This window comes from Ctenopharyngodon idella, chromosome 13 (genome assembly GCF_019924925.1).
Source record: "Ctenopharyngodon idella isolate HZGC_01 chromosome 13, HZGC01, whole genome shotgun sequence".
NCBI lineage: Eukaryota > Metazoa > Chordata > Actinopteri > Cypriniformes > Xenocyprididae > Ctenopharyngodon > Ctenopharyngodon idella.
Genome location: NC_067232.1, coordinates 28611183 through 28628649, shown reverse-complemented (window position 1 = coordinate 28628649; position 17467 = coordinate 28611183).

Genomic DNA, 17467 nt, shown 5'->3' with positions numbered 1-17467 from the left:
TTACTAATACTCTGCTAATACTCTGCTAATACTCTACTGAGAGTTAGTTGACATGTACTTGCAAAGTTAATTATAGTTAGGAGAATGTCAAAAGTGGACCATCAAAATAAAGTGTTAGCAGATATTAAGCAGACAGTCTTCTAATACTCTACTGATACTCTACTAATACTCTACTAATACTCTGCTAATACTCTGCTAATACTCTGCTAACACTCTACTAATACTCTACTAATACTCTAGTGAGAGTTAGTTGACGTGTACTTGCAAGGTTACTTATATTACTAATACTCTGCTAATACTCTGCTAATACTCTACTAACACTCTACTAATACTCTAGTGAGAGTTAGTTGACATGTACTTGCAAGGTTACTTATATTACTAATACTCTGCTAATACTCTGCTAATACTCTGCTAATACTCTGCTAATACTCTAGTGAGAGTTAGTTGACATGTACTTGCAAGGTTACTTATATTACTAATACTCTGCTAATACTCTGCTAATACTCTAGTGAGAGTTAGTTGACGTGTACTTGCAAGGTTACTTATATTACTAATACTCTGCTAATACTCTGCTAACACTCTACTAACACTTTACTAATACTCTAGTGAGAGTTAGTTGACGTGTACTTAGTTTACTTATATTACTAATACTCTACTCATACTCAAATACTCTACTGAGAGTTAGTTGACATGTACTTGCAAAGTTAATTATAGTTAGGAGAATGTCAAAAGTGGACCATCAAAATAAAGTGTTGTCCTAAAATCCTGTTCATAAAACAGTCGCTGGGCTCATTATGTCTATTATTCTTGCAGTTGTAAGGAACCTACAGGACTGCCATGTGCAAATTTCACATGAACAAAGGCAGAAACATTCTGGAACATGCACATACATTGCGAGATATGTAACTCCATCAGTGTCAGTCACGACACAAAAACCTACTTAAATTACTATTGTATGTCTTTTCAGTGACATTTTGAAGAGAAATTGGATGTGTTTTGTCTCTGTGAATGCTGCAGGATGTGATACTGTTTTCCGTAAGGCTTGTTGATTTGTTTTGTGGGAGTATTGTGAGGCGTGTAAAATCATACATTTCTTTCAGTGAGCGCACGCTTCGGCCCCCCATCTCACCGCGAGACACAAAAGAGCATTTCTCCCAGGGGTTTCTCAGGTGTATCGCGTTCCTCAGCTGAGCCTGGCCCAATATGAAGCTGTGAAAAACACACACTCTGCTCTATGAAACGCCACTCCATTCTTCCCATAATTCAATCCTGCAGTTATAGATGCTTCTTATTTTCTGCCTAAAGACTGAGCTTCATTCAATCAGATGCTTGCGAGACGGATACGTCCACGCACTGTACATTTCCATGAAATCTATTGCAATATTTTAGATTTGTATATTTGTATATATACATGCCCATAAAATTCAACAGAAAGCTGCAGAGATTTCTGCAAAAATTGAGCTTCCAATATTTACAAGGTTCTACAAAGTTAGTAGAATCTCACAAAACTGTCAAGAAATATATGGGCAAAGCCAAAAATGGCAAAATATGTAGTAGTCTTAAGCATTTTATTCACAAATCACTGTTCAGGAAATTGCAAGAATTGCACAAATATATATATATATATATATATATATATATATATATATATATATATATATATATATATATATATATATATATATATATATATTTACATATGTTTACATATATTTATACTTTTATTCCATATATATATACTTTCATTCCATATAGTCATACTTTAATTCCATATATTTATACTTTTATTCCATAAATTCATACTTTCATTCCATATATTCAGACTTTCTTTCCATAAATTCAGACTTTTATTCCATATATTCATACTTTCTTTCCATATATTCATACTTTCATTCCATAAATTCATACTTTCATTCCATATATTCAGACTTTCTTTCCATATATTCAGACTTTTATTCCATATATTCAGACTTTCTTTCCATAAATTCAGACTTTTATTCCATATATTCATACTTTCTTTCCATATATTCAGACTTTCATTCCATAAATTCATACTTTCATTCCATATATTCAGACTTTCTTTCCATATATTCAAACCTTCTTTCCATATATTCAGACTTTCATTCCATAAATTCATACTTTCATTCCATATATTCAGACTTTCTTTCCATATATTCAAACCTTCTTTCCATATATTCAGACTTTCATTCCATAAATTCATACTTTCATTCCATATATTCAGACTTTCATTCCATAAATTCATACTTTCATTCCATATATTCAGACTTTCTTTCCATAAATTCATACTTTCATTCCATATATTCAGACTTTCTTTCCATAAATTCAGACTTTTATTCCATATATTCATACTTTCTTTCCATATATTCAGACTTTCATTCCATAAATTTATACTTTCATTCCATATATTCAGACTTTCTTTCCATATATTCAAACCTTCTTTCCATATATTCAGACTTTCATTCCATAAATTCATACTTTCATTCCATATATTCAGACTTTCATTCCATAAATTCATACTTTCATTCCATATATTCAAACTTTCATTCCATAAATTCAAACTTCAAAAACAATAATTTCCTAAATGGCATGCCATAATATATGTGTGTGTGTGTGTGTGTGTGTGTGTGTGTGTGTGTGTGTGTGTATGTATATATATATACACACACACACACACACACACACACACGTATATACAGTACATACATACATATATAAGGTGTTCAGCTTCCGTGTGTCAGTCGTAATTAAGAATCATAAATATAGCACACACAGTGATATGATCTCAGCACTGACATACTATTCCTTTCCAAACAATAGCAGAGCAGATTCTCACCCGCGAGTCAAGCAGGGACTCCCTCTCCTCTCGCTCATTCCCACGTGCTGCTGAGACACACCGTCAGACAGCGAGGACGGACTGTAACCTGAACTCCATATTGCCACCCAGCACCAGCAACGCTCACCCATATCTGCTTTCTGCTTTCACACAGTGAATGGTGTCACAGATCTAAACCAGGTGAACGGTTACACCTGCAATCACAATCCAGGTATCGCTGTCTAATCATGGTGAAACCCCTGCCACGTGTTCACAAGCCTTTTCAGAAAATCACAGAACGCACTGACCCTATTCACGCCTGGTATTAACGTCCGTCTCAGGTATCTGATCACAAGAGGTCATTTACACCTGCTATTAAGAAGAGGCTCAAATGCAGCTTGCAGTTTCATGATTCTATACATTTACATCCATGCATTTGGCAGATCTGTTTAGTAAATCTGGCCCATAATTTCCTAATAGAAAATATCATCACAATGCTGCCTAAAAAAATACAGGGGAAATCTTTGCAAGTAGATCTGATGAGCTGGATGTTAAACAGAGTCATCTTTCTATGATTCCACACACAAAATATGGGAAATCCATGATGCCTCAGTGATTCCACATTTTCTGACATAAACACATCAGACGCCCTGAGGTTCACCAGCACATATAAGAGCACAGTCCAGTTATCCAACCTTCTTCCGTTCCCAGTGAGATATGGAGACAAAGTTCTCTTCCCGACAAAAGCCAGCAGTGAAAACCTGTGATTTTGTGAGCCATTTATTGCCCCGATTATATAAACAATATTCAGCTTGTAATTGTGCAGAGTTACGGACGGAACATTGTCAGGTTGAAAGTTCATCCAACAGTCATGACCTCGACAAACAGAGAGAAAATGGGTTGAGAGTGCAGGTTTAATGAAGAAATTGATTTGTAAATCAATCTTCTTGGGTTGACATGGATTTTAAATCATTGTAAACTCTTTCATTATACCATAAAATGAAGAAAACATATTTAATACTCTTCAGTATTTCTGTCACACACTGACCATGTGAAATGAAGAACATTATTTAGCATTATTAACAGGTTTTGTTCATGTCGACTCCAGTGTTACTGTCATCAAATCAAACACTAACACACTGTAATCCATGTTACTTTTTCCAGTTCAGCTTTCATCATAACACAAATGTTGTATTATAAAAGAATGCATGATCTCGTATTTTGGACCCTATTGTATATTATAAGACATACAGTACAGTAAGTTATATAACTGTCTTTCTCTGAGCTATGAATGGAGCTCCTTCACTACACATAAACGTGTGTCTGCACGCCCGGAGAGAAGAATAGTCTGGATTTAAGCAAGAAAAACTTTGTTACTTGTAAGAGAGAGTTTAAATGAAAAGGAGGGTGACTAACAAAACCTTATTTCCATGGCTTATCATTCTCAGTATTGGGCTTGTTTATTGGGAATATGAAGATTTCAATGTGAGATAATTTCTGTATACAAAACTCTCTGCAACAACATTAAACAAGTCTTTTCCATATAGCTGCTTTGAAACAATATGTATCTTGAAAGTTTAATAGTTAAGGTTATGGATTTGATAAAATGTGAAAAAGTAATAGTGATGGTTACTTTAACAAACAACATCCAAACTTTTAACAGGTACATACCCTAACAAATTCCTTAAGCATTGTCAGACTGCACATTCGGGTCATTGACGAATAACGTTTTTAAAAGTGTAAAAAAACATAATGGAGATATAATTCATTTTGAAGTTTTATTATAATGAGATTATGTGGTTTTTATAATCAATTAACACTGCTTTTGTCATTTTTTACAAGATGGACAAAATTTGTCACCAAAAAAGTCATTCGGTTTAACCAAGATTTCGGTTTTACCGAATGACGATATTATCAAACAATGCTAACAGGCTGATATCTAGCTAGCTAACAAAAGGACAATCAAACATTTTATATTTAGTACAAGTTTTTAAAATATTACAACATTTTCCATGTTTTATAGCGGTTGTACCGAATGACCTGATGTTTCGGGACATGCGTATGATCAAGTGAAAACATGAATTTTTCAAATAGTTAAGAGAGAGTTAGTTACTTTGCTTCATGACCATGTGGTCCTTTGCAGGTGTCTGAATGATGTCACATCCTGTCACATGATATTGAACGCATGACTTGATCCAAAATGGTCCCTTTATATTGGTTACTCCGAATGACATCAATGAAATTCATTTTTCCGGACATTCTTTCTCATAACAAAGCAACGACTTCTACACATAATTTTAACACCATTTTGCACTATGTTGATATATGATGTTATAAAATCATGCCAGAATAAAAAAAATATACATTTATTACATTTTAAGATATTTTAATCACAAATGAACGGTTAAACCGAATGACCTTTTGACATCTTTAAAATCTTTAAAATACCTTTATATGTAGCAAAATATAATTAAAACCTTTTGGATTCAATAAAAGAGATCTAGTTGTACTACCTTACATACTTTGGATACTTTGGGAGAAAAAATAGACCCGTCACAGCATTTACCAATTCATATTTTCACTTAGTAATGATTAAAACACACTATATGGTCCATAAAAAAAATCTTTTATACAGTTACACAAAATAAAACTATTGCTTACAATGTCAATGAATACTAAAAGCTGCAGTTTGGCACTCTAAAGTTCCCACGTTTGTGGAAAAACTGGGAATATAAAGGAATTTAAAATATAATGCTTTCCATCCATGAAGAAAAAATAATGGAATTACTGGAAATAAAAAAGTTATGGACTTTTTTTCAAAATGAATGTATTTTTTTTAATCAGTGCAATCTCAGTAAAATGACTTTTAAAAGCCGTTAAAAACTAAAAATATACTGGGAATCTAGCAGGATTAATAAGCATTGAATAAAAATAAATCTTGTGTCATAAACATTGACAGCCGCTCCAGTCCAATTACATCTTTGGTTGACATTAAGTAGTTTGAATGAGGTTTTAAAGCACAGGTGGGGACAGACGGGACGGGCTGGGGATGGATGTGCCGTCATTTGTCAGGGGGTGGAAACTTTAGCCCCCTGTCGCCCACAGGGGGGAGACTTATCAACACACGCTGAAAAATGGACATGAGTGCCGTCGGCTGGGCGAGACGGGCGGAAACCCAATACACCCATGCCCTTCATTCGTCAAGTTCCTCCCCTTGCCTTCCTGATGTCTCTCTTCCACTGACTTTTCCTTACTATAGTTTGCAATTTAATAATAACAGTGTGTGTGTGAGCGTTAGAGTGGGTATATGTGCTGTGTGTGTTTGCTCATGTTATATCCTCGGCTCTGTCATCACATAGTCATATAGTCGCAGTCTGAATTACCTCAAGGGTATGGAGGTCCCGTACTCTCACTAACCTGGGCTGCGTTTCTCAAAAGAGAGACCAATGGTCTCTACCATCTACTTAGATGTACAATGCTTTTGAAAAATGCAGTTTGCAAACTGAATAACAACACTATTGCCTTCTGCCTTCTAACTTCATACATCCACCAAAAATCACCCAAACACCCGTTGACTCAAAGACATTGAGCTAAAATGATCAAGAAAACTGAAGTTAGTTCCGAGAAACGATCTTACGATGTTAATGCAGTGCCATTCGTGTATTTTTAAGCATGACTGAAGTGACCAGATACATTTTGGAGCCTCTTTGGGGACATTTCACTGACATTTCCTCAAAAACACTAAAAGTTCTATATTTGCATCAATGACTCAAAAACATCTATTGCACAAAAAGTTCTATATAGTGCAAAAAAGGTTCTTTAGATGGTTGAAATGTCCTTCACACATTTGATTCTTATATGAACTGTTCACTGAAAGGTTCTTTGGGGAACCTAACTGTTTCTAAATGGCATTGCTGTGAAAATCCCCTTCTGAAACCTTTATTTTTATAAGTGCATAATAGAGGTGACATTAGTGTCAAAATTAGCATGTATTTTCCATAATATGGGTGTATTGGGTGTAATGTGACCAGTCAGGTGGTTTCCCTGCTCATAATCTCCAGATATGGTACATATTGTTGCAAAGTAGTACCATTTTAAGATATTGTAACGATTTTCTGTTTAATTCAAATTGTTTTTTGTTTTAGCTTATCAGGAACAATAAACCGTGAACATCTTACAGGGCTTCACACTGACACCAGGAATGTTCTGACATGTTTCGACGGAGGAAAGCCCCGACATTCAGACTGAATAATTGTGTGATTGGTTGACAGGATGTATTATCATGTAGATGAAGCCTTGTAAATTTCCTTATGCTCTCGAATTTCACTCTTATTTGGGCAGGTGATGAGTTCACAGACAACCCTGAAGGTGTCTGGAGATGAACACGTGATGCTTCACTGTATGAGACCTGTAGAGAAGAGCTTTAGTTTTCAACTAAAAACGTAAAACTTTTAATGCGTTTTGGCCGTACATTAACACGACAACAGAGGCCTGAAAACTCAAACTTTTGAAAACAGTATTTCTTTACAAAGTTACATCGCCATCTACTGGCCTGGAGCTGAATGCAGCGTTTTTAATCGCTTTCGCGGATCTGTGTGAACGGGGATCTTTTTGTCTGTACACGAAAAACGCAAAGGAAAAACGTTTCTGTTTTTAGTACATCGTTGTCATGTAAACATACCCTAAGTCTTTTGGATTTTATCACCTCTAGGAGGTGAGGGCTCATGGTTTGACATCTGGGCACAGATTTGTCATCCCGCAGCACTTTTCCTCTTTTACGGCCCTCTGTCATGGCACGTCTTTTGGCACGGGAAAAAAGCAATCACAGAGAGGTGAAACACTTCAGGGAAGATTCAGATATCTTAAATAACTCCTTTACAAGTAACTGTTATTCATAACAAGCACTTGTGGCAGACATCGCTTCATATATCAGAGTTTCCTGCAGGTGGAAGATGTTTACTCTGCGTCTCTCGTCTGTGAATGACATGTGACTAAAAATACTAGAACTACATACAAATCTGACTGGAAAGGACTGATGATGCAGAACATCTGAAGTTTTTGGATATTTGTCCTTGGAGAAATGACTTAAAACTAAACAAAGAAATAAAACAAAAATATAGATTTACTGAAAGTGCAAATGTCTGAAAAGGGACACTAAATGTACTGATAAACTAAACATTTGTACGGCCACAAAAAAAAGCTGAAAATAAGGACAATAAAATAAATAAAAAAATTGAAATTTAAATAAAATAAAATTAGATAAAATAAACAAATTAAATTAAATTATAAAATAAAATAAATTATTAAATAAAATTAATAAATTATAAATTAAATTAAATTAAACATTAAAAAAAAAAAAAATTTGTGTGTGTGTGTGTGTGTGTGTGTGTGTGTGTGTAAGCATTTATGCATACATTTTCATGGGAAGAATGGCCACAAAATAACTAAAAACCAAAGTCTGTATTTTTCCATTTTAAATTTGGTACATTTTTACAGCGAAAAAAATAAATAATAATAATAAGCCAGATGATGTGTTACAGTATTACTTTTCTTAGGCACAGTGTGAAGCGAAAGCAGACAATCAATCATACTAAATAATTAAATAGTCCATTATACTGTACATAGAAACTCAGCTATTTTACATATTTCTACTGCAAAAATAGTTTGCTATTCTGAACAGAGCCTGTATGAAGAAAGATCAACTTTCTTCAAATGGCCCAAATATGTAAGCAATAATGAACTGAATTGTTAAAACAATATTTATACTCTCACTCAACACACACACACACACACACACACACACACACACACACACACACACACACACACAGGTCTGTTATTATAATTGGCTGCTGTGTAATCCTCATATAACAGTATAACTATGAACTTTTATTATCTTTCTCAAGAGTTCAGGTAATTGAGAGGTGTCGTATGCCGACCCGAGCTAATATTTCACTGTAATAGATCTCTCGCTTTACACAGTTTCTATCAATCGCTAACCCAGTTTTCACTACATGGTTTGAAATATTCGATGTATTATTTTCTTTTGCCACACGCAGCAGCTCCTGTTACTGCAACAGACTTTACAAAAAAAGGTCAGTCGTGAGTTTCAGATCTATTGCGAATTCTTCTTGTATACATCAGTCAGGTTCAATACGTCATGTGTTTAATGCATTCTCGTGCTCATACAATACGATAATTCAAGAAGACAATAGCAAACTGACCAGCCAGATATTTTGCAATTCCTTCTTCATTTTTCACGGTTGTGTAAAGACTCTTGGCTCCGCGGTCCTCTGCAGGGGTCCAGACCTCAACACTCTCTTATTGTCAAAAAATATATTTAACATCGATGCTTTTCATAGTCTTATGAGAACTGATAAGAAACTAAACGTCCTCCGTGAATAATGTAATTTGTATTACTAACTTTAGGGAAGTATTTGTGCAATTAATTTCTTATTAACTAAAAGCTTCAAAACATATATACAACCAATCAAAACTTTGGGGTCAGTCATTTTTATTGACAGAATTTAATACTTTTTTTAACGGATCCATTAATTGATGTGACATTTACAATGTTTCAAAAGATTTCTATTTCAAACAGAAAAGATTTTCAATTCATAACAGAATCCTGGTTTCCAGAAAAATCTGAAGCAGCTCAACTGTTTTCAACATTGATAATAATCATAAATGTTTCTTGATCATCAAATCATCATATTAGAATGATTTCTGAAGGATCATGTGACACTGAAGACTGGAGTAATGATGCTGAAAATTCAGAGGAATAAATTACACTTTACTATATATTCACACAGAAAAAAGTTATTTTAAATTGTAAAAATATTTCACAATATTTACATTTTTTAAATAAAAAAACATTACAGAAAAATAACAAACATTATTAAAAAAAAAAAAAAAACATTAAACAAAAAAACTCTTACAGACCCCTTTAAACTTCTCTCAATTTATATGTCGATATATATGAAGATTATGGATCAGTTTGACCTCCAAAAACACTCCATCAGGCCTCTGACCTCCTCATCCACTCAACTCCTCTTCTGACACACTTGTTTTCACACCTGGAGGTGGAAAAACCTCAGTTTAACCCCATTAATCTTTGGACCTCACCTTCATCATCTGCTAAGACAGAAAGAAGTCCACAGACTTCTATTGAAGGAGGGACCCGAGCCATAAAGACCAGAATATCACAGACAGGCTCTTTTAAATGTAAAAATCTAGTTTAACCGTCTGACATGAGGTCCGTATTTAAGATCAGTTATGGACGACTTTAACTGTTATGCCAGATTTATCACGCCATGTTTTACTTCACACCCCCATCATTGTTAAAATCAAATTACTCATATTTTTCCTGCCACAAATTATCCTGCGTTTCCCCTTCGGTTTATCCCTATGATGAGAGTCAAACATGAGAGCGGTCCAATGTACTTGTTACAAATGGCTAATAAAATTACAGTCTTTGCCAAATCTTTTTAAATGAACACACACACACACACACACACACTCAACACAAAAGCCGTATGATGGAGGGTGATGACGGGGCAACGTCCTCCAAATAAAACAGAAACATTCCAGAAAAAAACCCTCTAATCGCAAACAAATAAAAGTGAATCAATCACAAGTAATCCCTCCAGACTGAAGCGATGGGAGGTACCAGCCTGTGCCCAGGTGTTAGCATTTTAGTAGCTGACAGAAAATAAATTAAACCGCAGCTTGTGTGATCTCACACGATGAGCTCATGGATTCTGTGCAAACGGGAAGAAGGCGATGGAACAAACTGAAATTAAATTAAAATGAAGTGAAACAAATAAATATGAAAACATGTGAACAGTTCAAAACTGTCAAAAAAATGATTAAAATGTTTTAAATGTCTTTCATTCATTGTTTGTTTGTTTGTTTTTGGAGGACTCAAAACATATTCAGTTCAGGTTGGCAAATGGCAGAACTTCAAGAAAACTTAAAAAATACTTATTTGGAAAAAACAAGAGAGATTCCTTTTATATTCAAGGTTTATGAAAAAATGTATATATATATTTTTACATATGCCATCATGAATGCAAAGTTTACAGACTTAGCACATGCATTTTAAACCAGATATTATAGAGATTTTTTAAATCATTCACTTATTTGTGAAACACGTCATTTCAAACCTTCCCGTCTACAGTCTGCAGGGTCTCGCATGTGCCGACAGGGCTTGGGATTAGACTTGAAATTATAACATGTTCCTGTATACGACATCTTAGTTTAATGACACTGTTGGCGTCAGAAATAATCCTGTGTTTGCTATGGCATCAGTTTAACTTAATGGAGGAATTATGAAGTAAATGGCCTAAAATAAAACATTACCCACAGTGCAGAAATGAGCATGTTCCAGCACGCTTGCCCTAAAAATGATGGTTAAGAACCGTTTCTCAAAAAGGACCTACTTCCGTAGCATTGGAACCATTGCAATTTTTAGTAATTTTGTGCAAATTTCATGTGCAGTTTACTTCCATACTTCCTGCAGTCATTCCAGCTAACAGCGTTTGTAAGGTTCACGGAGCGCTGGATCTGATAGGAGAATTTGAGGGTCCCTCAACACAAAACTATTTCCTGTAATCAAGCTGGCCGTTACAGCACTGATTTAAAATCAGAGATCAGAGTCCATTTGAGTCCAAATCTAAGCGTGCATCTACACTGACAAACCTTTACTTTTAAAATGTACTATTTTAATACAAACAGTGAACATGGAATTATTAGAATATCACTTTTAAAATATATTTCAAAGTTTGTCATTTAAAAGTCTTTGATTCTAAATAAGAGAACTGGTTTAATATGTTTAGAAGCAAACTAGATGTTTACAGTTTGCAAAGAAAATATGAGTGGCATTTGCCGTTAACAGGAAGTTTCTAGGGTGTTGCTAGGCTCTATAATATTCTGGTATCTGGCTCAGGTCCTTCAGTTAATGTAAGTCTATGATCATTTTTCACCCAAAAAGTCTGTTTTGAGCATGTCTGGGCTGTGGTGGTGTTCAATTTTAGCAACATCTCAATGAAAGCAAGAGCTTCAAATCTCTGCATCTGTGCTGAATATGACAGACTCTTAAACAAGCTGTCCTATAGGCTATTGTTTCTTTATAGTTACTGTACTACTGTTAAAAATGTGCGGTCTGTATTTTATTTATTTTATTTTTTTACAAAATTAATACTTTTATTCAGCAAGAACAAGTGTCAGTAAAGACAATGTTACAAAAGATTTCTATTTCAAATAAATTCTGTTCTTTTGAACTTTTTATTTATCAAAATATGCTGAAAACAAATGTATGCACAGTTTCCCAAAAAAAATAAAAAAAAATAAATAATAAAAATAAATATAGCTGCGAGCAGCAAATAATGGGGTTCAAGCCTTTTAAGTCTTTTAAGCCAATGCGTAAAAAGTTATTATGTTTTACTTATGTTTTAAGCAAGAATGTAACCAGTTAAAACATAGAAGGAAAAGACAATTTACAGCCAATACAGGCAATTTACCACAGGAAATATATGGTTTTTAAAGCTTTTTAACAGTTATAGCACCACCTATATTCCAATCTCCATAAAAGTTTGAATGGTTGTTTAGAATTTTATGTCACATGTGCTCACCTATTTTCATAAAGTTTTGAGTTTTCGTTTAGGATTTATAGGCTTTTGAGTATATTTTGCCACACTGGTTTTATGAATGACCCTGTTATAGCTACCCAAAGGGTAAAGTTCAACTTTTTTTTTTTTTTTTTTTTTTTTTTTGATAATTATTGACCTAGAGAGTCCAGAACATTTTACTGCATTGGTTTTATTCCAAATAGAGTGAAAAACCTAGGACTAGTTCGCAAAAGTATGTTTTTTACATAATCGTGAATGTTTAATGAATGATTTGATTTTTGACAGCAGTGGTAAATTTGTTCAGTATGAGGAGATCTAACAAATTATATGAATATTTTGTGTATGTGTGATACATCACGTGATTACAGAGACGCAAAACTCGTTAGTGTCACCTAGTGAACAATTTTTTTTCAAAATTCTCACAGACCTCTAGGACCATGAGTCAAACATGCCCACCGAGTTTTGTTGCTGAGTATTCAAATTTAATTGGCTGATGGTGGACATGTTTTTTGAGATGCACCAATGTCGTGGCCCCTCGGACAAAGACACTGCATGAAAATTTTCAAGTCGATCGGTATAACGGTGAAGTAGTTATAGCCATTTCATGTTTTTTTTCTGTTATAGTGCCACCAAGTGGCCAGTTGCTTCATCCTTTTTCACACAACCACAGAATGAGCTCTTACATAGGTGTGCCAAGTTTGATGAAAATATCTCATTCTGTTCACGAGTTATAGCCATTTTAGTAAAACTGGCTCCACCCACTTTGAACGTTTTGGTGGCCCCTAGGGACCGTGAATTGGAATTTCAACTTTTTTTTGATAACTATTGACAATCAGACTCCAGGGTATCTTGCTGTACTGGTTTGGTTCCGATTGGGTCAAAAACCTAGGACTAGTTTGCAAAAGTAGGTCTTTCAAAAATGCTGATCCTTGGAAATTTTAACAATTGCAATAGGATTTCAGCGCTACGCGATTGAACCTCTAATAATTAAGCAGCACAACTGTTTTCAATACTGATAATAATAGGAAATGTTTGATAATAATTGATAATAATTATGATGATCAAGTAATGATGCTGAAAATTCAGCTTTGCATCACAGGAAAATTATATTTCAGATATACTCAAATATAAAACAGTTATTTTAAATTGTAATAATATTTCACAGTTTTGACTGTAGTTTTGATTAAATAAATGTCGTTTTGGTAAGCATACACTTAACATGTGAATGGTATATTACTTTTGTCTGTCCATAGCTGTTGTGTATCTCAGGAAATCAAGTCGTTTCGATCTCATCTCTGCTTGGCTGCACTTAATCACAAGTAAACTCTATCTTCAGGGAGCAGGGGTTATCCATTTAAATTGAGTTAACCAGATAAATATTGTACTTGCCCACAGACCCTCCTCATTGCAGCTCTCCATTCACGCTGGTGGTCAGTTTAAAAGCCTGATTGTAGCAGGCGTCCCCGGATGACACTGGGCTCCATTGTGCCTGACTGGAAATCAGGTCTGCCAAAGCACCCTCTCTGTCTCTATCTGATGGTATGGAACGCTGATCAAGCCTTCACTGCCGAGATCACTTCTCTTTTTCTTGGCTTGGTGAAGCTTTATTTGGTCATTCGATAACTGAACCTGATAGCACCAGGGCCTAGGGGTCAAGAAGCTTACTGACATACTACCACAACAGCTAGACCAGGTGCTTTGATGAAAAAAAAAAATTGAGCATTTTGAAAGCATCACTGTTTTTGTCTAAGGAACACAGTAAATCCCCGCTCAGTGTTCATATGGGAACCACCAGCAGGGTCTTAAAAGTAACAGTGAAGCAGAGTTAATTAGATACTCAAGTGATTAATTGAGTGATGATTGTTCAATTATTTAAGACACCTGATTATAACAAGCAGAATCACTGAAGGAAAGAGAAACACAAGAACTACAACTGACTTTCAGCCACAGCCTTAGACAAAATCAACTGAAAATACATTAAATCTCTCTCATTACAAACCAGACTGGCTTTATTTCTGTCATTTGTCTACAGTTCTTTTTGAGAATTAACAGAGGTTTAGGTGTTAATGTTTTATTGAAAATGTTTGGTCACCATTATGATGATCAGTGTTTCCGTTAGTTGGGCAGTTTTTGTTTTTGTAAGTGCTTACCAAAGCACATAATTTGTTGCAAAGGAAGCCATGAACAAAGATAATCAGATGATATAGCTTTCATCATCATAAATAAAAATGATTGACTAAACTCATCACTGACCAAAAGTGGTTATTGGTTGTTAATAGATTTTCACCAACAATACTTCCTTGCCACAGATCATACATTCTGAATTTTGATTTTTAAATACATTCTGGTGTGGGAATTCAGACACACACAGACATCAAGAATCAGCATATGAATCTCAACAATGGTGACATGCTTAATGCTGCAATGAAGCTGGGTATCATGAGTTTTATACTATGGTGTCTCCCAACATGCATTGCGGCATGAAGGACGTCTGACGAAGAGCCTGCGTGCTCGAAACGTAACCGTGTGAATCTTATATTAAATTTTTCTCTTATTTTTGGAGCTTTGGTGTGCTGACTTTTTTCTGCTTTTTTTTTTTTTTTTTTGTCGAGCACCCATCTTTGAGCATATTTTGCCGGCGATGTGTGTGCTTTTGTCCTGACTTGGCATGAAGCATGTCACCATTGTTGAGATTCATATGCTGATTCTGTATGTCTGTATGTATTTAAAAAAATCCAGTGTATTAAAAATCAAAATTCAGAAAGCCTGATCTGTGTCAACAAAATATTGTTAGTGAAAATCTTTTAATACCAAAGAACGACTTTTGATCTCTTACGAGATTAGCCAAGCATTTTTCATTAAGATGATTACAAGCTTATCGTCTGATCATCTGTGTTTATGGTTTCCTTTGTAACAAATTATGCCTTCTGGTAAGCACTGTTACAAAAACCACAAACTGACAAAAAAAGTCAGGAGTCAAACTGCCCAACTAAAAGAAACACTGATCACCATAATGGCGTAATCAAACCATAATCAAACATTTTCAATAAAACATTAACACCTAAACCTCTGTTAATTCTCAAAAAGAACTGTAGACAAATGACAGAAATAAAGTCAGTCTGGTTTGTAATAACAGAGATTTAATTTATTTTCAGTTGATTTCATCTAAGGCGGTGGCTGAAAGACAGCTTGGCATCATCAGGTGTCTTCAATAATCAAACAATCACCACTCAATCAATCACTTAAGTATCTAATTAACTCTAACACTGCTTCATTCATTCATTCATTCAGCGTTTACTGCATTTCACAAGTCATTTATGATATGCGAAAAAGAGCCACAGAGGCTACCGTGATTGCAGCAACTTCCATTTTTATTACAGATATTTTGTGCTAATTTGCCAGGAAGTGACGATTTTGTTCTCTTGAACACATGGGATGGAAATGGTGTTTTATTGGCAAATGTTTAATGCCATATTCCAATTTTGCACATAAGCTTAATTTGCAACTTTGGATGGAAACAGCTTTTGTTACTCCAAATCTGTATGCTGTTATATTCCCATGCAATGCAAAGGAATAAAGTTAAATGAATCTTTACACAGCACTTTTCCATAAAATGACAGTTAGAATCTGTCTAGTTCATATGGCTCATGCATTGTATTCCAAGTTTTCACACGAAAGGTTTTATGATAGCTTTTTTGGCGTTTGACAGACTGTCGTTGTAAAGTGCTGTATAAAAACATTTCAGAATATTGAGTAAACAACAGCATATGGATTTTATACAACACAAGAGTGAGTAAATAAATGACATACTTTTTTCAGTGAACTGTTAAAGCTTTCATAATTGTAAAGAAACAAAGAATCTCCAACACAGGCATCTTGAAAAGTAATTCTAAAGTCAGTTCTCCAAGTTTTTCTGTTTCATTGCACAAATATATATTTCAACACTCCCTATTTCAATGAACTATGGCGATTATGTTAGCTTTATTGGCTAAATGTGACATCTTGCAGATGTGCAGCGTCTCACAATCACAGTTATGAGGTGATACCAGAGCCCGAATGAGATGTCGCTCGAGGGAAGATGGCGCCAAACGAACAAAGCGATAAATACACACAACAATGTCAATGTCATCGCAGAGATAAATAAGATGAGACTAAACATTTGTGATTTGTTCTTCGAGATCTCGTTTGCAAAATCAGCAGTGTTTACTGTTGGCAGAGTGTCTGTTGGTGTTGCTCATTCTTGAAATCGTCACCAGCGTGATTTATTTTCCCTCTCCATGACCATAAACATTTACTCAAAGCCATTAAACAAATCTAAATTCCATTAGCGGGATAAACAGAAATATCTTTGCATTCTCTTAAGCAGGCGCATGAGAAATTAAACAAAAGCAATTCAAGAAAGAGGTCAACCAAACGGCACCATATGCTCAGCGTTCTCGGATGAAGATTCGTCTGCAGATGACAGCAGTGTTGTTTTTACCAAATTCGCCCACAAGCAACCCTCACCAAACAACTAGCAGCGGGAATCGCTGTATTTATAGTTCATCCTATAAATATATCCTGTCATCCTGTTTTAAAAAGACGGGCTTGGGTTTGGATGGAAAGGAGGGCTTGGTATTGATACAGATAATTTCAATTCACATACAATATTGATTCATTTGGAAATATTTCAGGTACATGATCATTTTATTTTTAAAATTTGTGAATAATGTTTAGTGAGGGTTTTATTCAGGCATAAACTGAAAAGATCAATCTCAATATGGGTTCAGTGAAATGAAGAACTATTAAAATTGGTAAATTGGTATCTTTAACCTTCTGGTGCACTTGGGTCATTTTGACTGAAAATTTTTACGTTTAGTTTTTTTAGAATTTTTTACTTCATCAGAATGGCACTTGCTATATGAACACACACACAAAAAATCATGGACATGTTTGAAATTCGAAAAGGAATATGGAATGATTCGAAAAGGATAAATTGTCCTGAAAAAAAATAATCACACTTCCA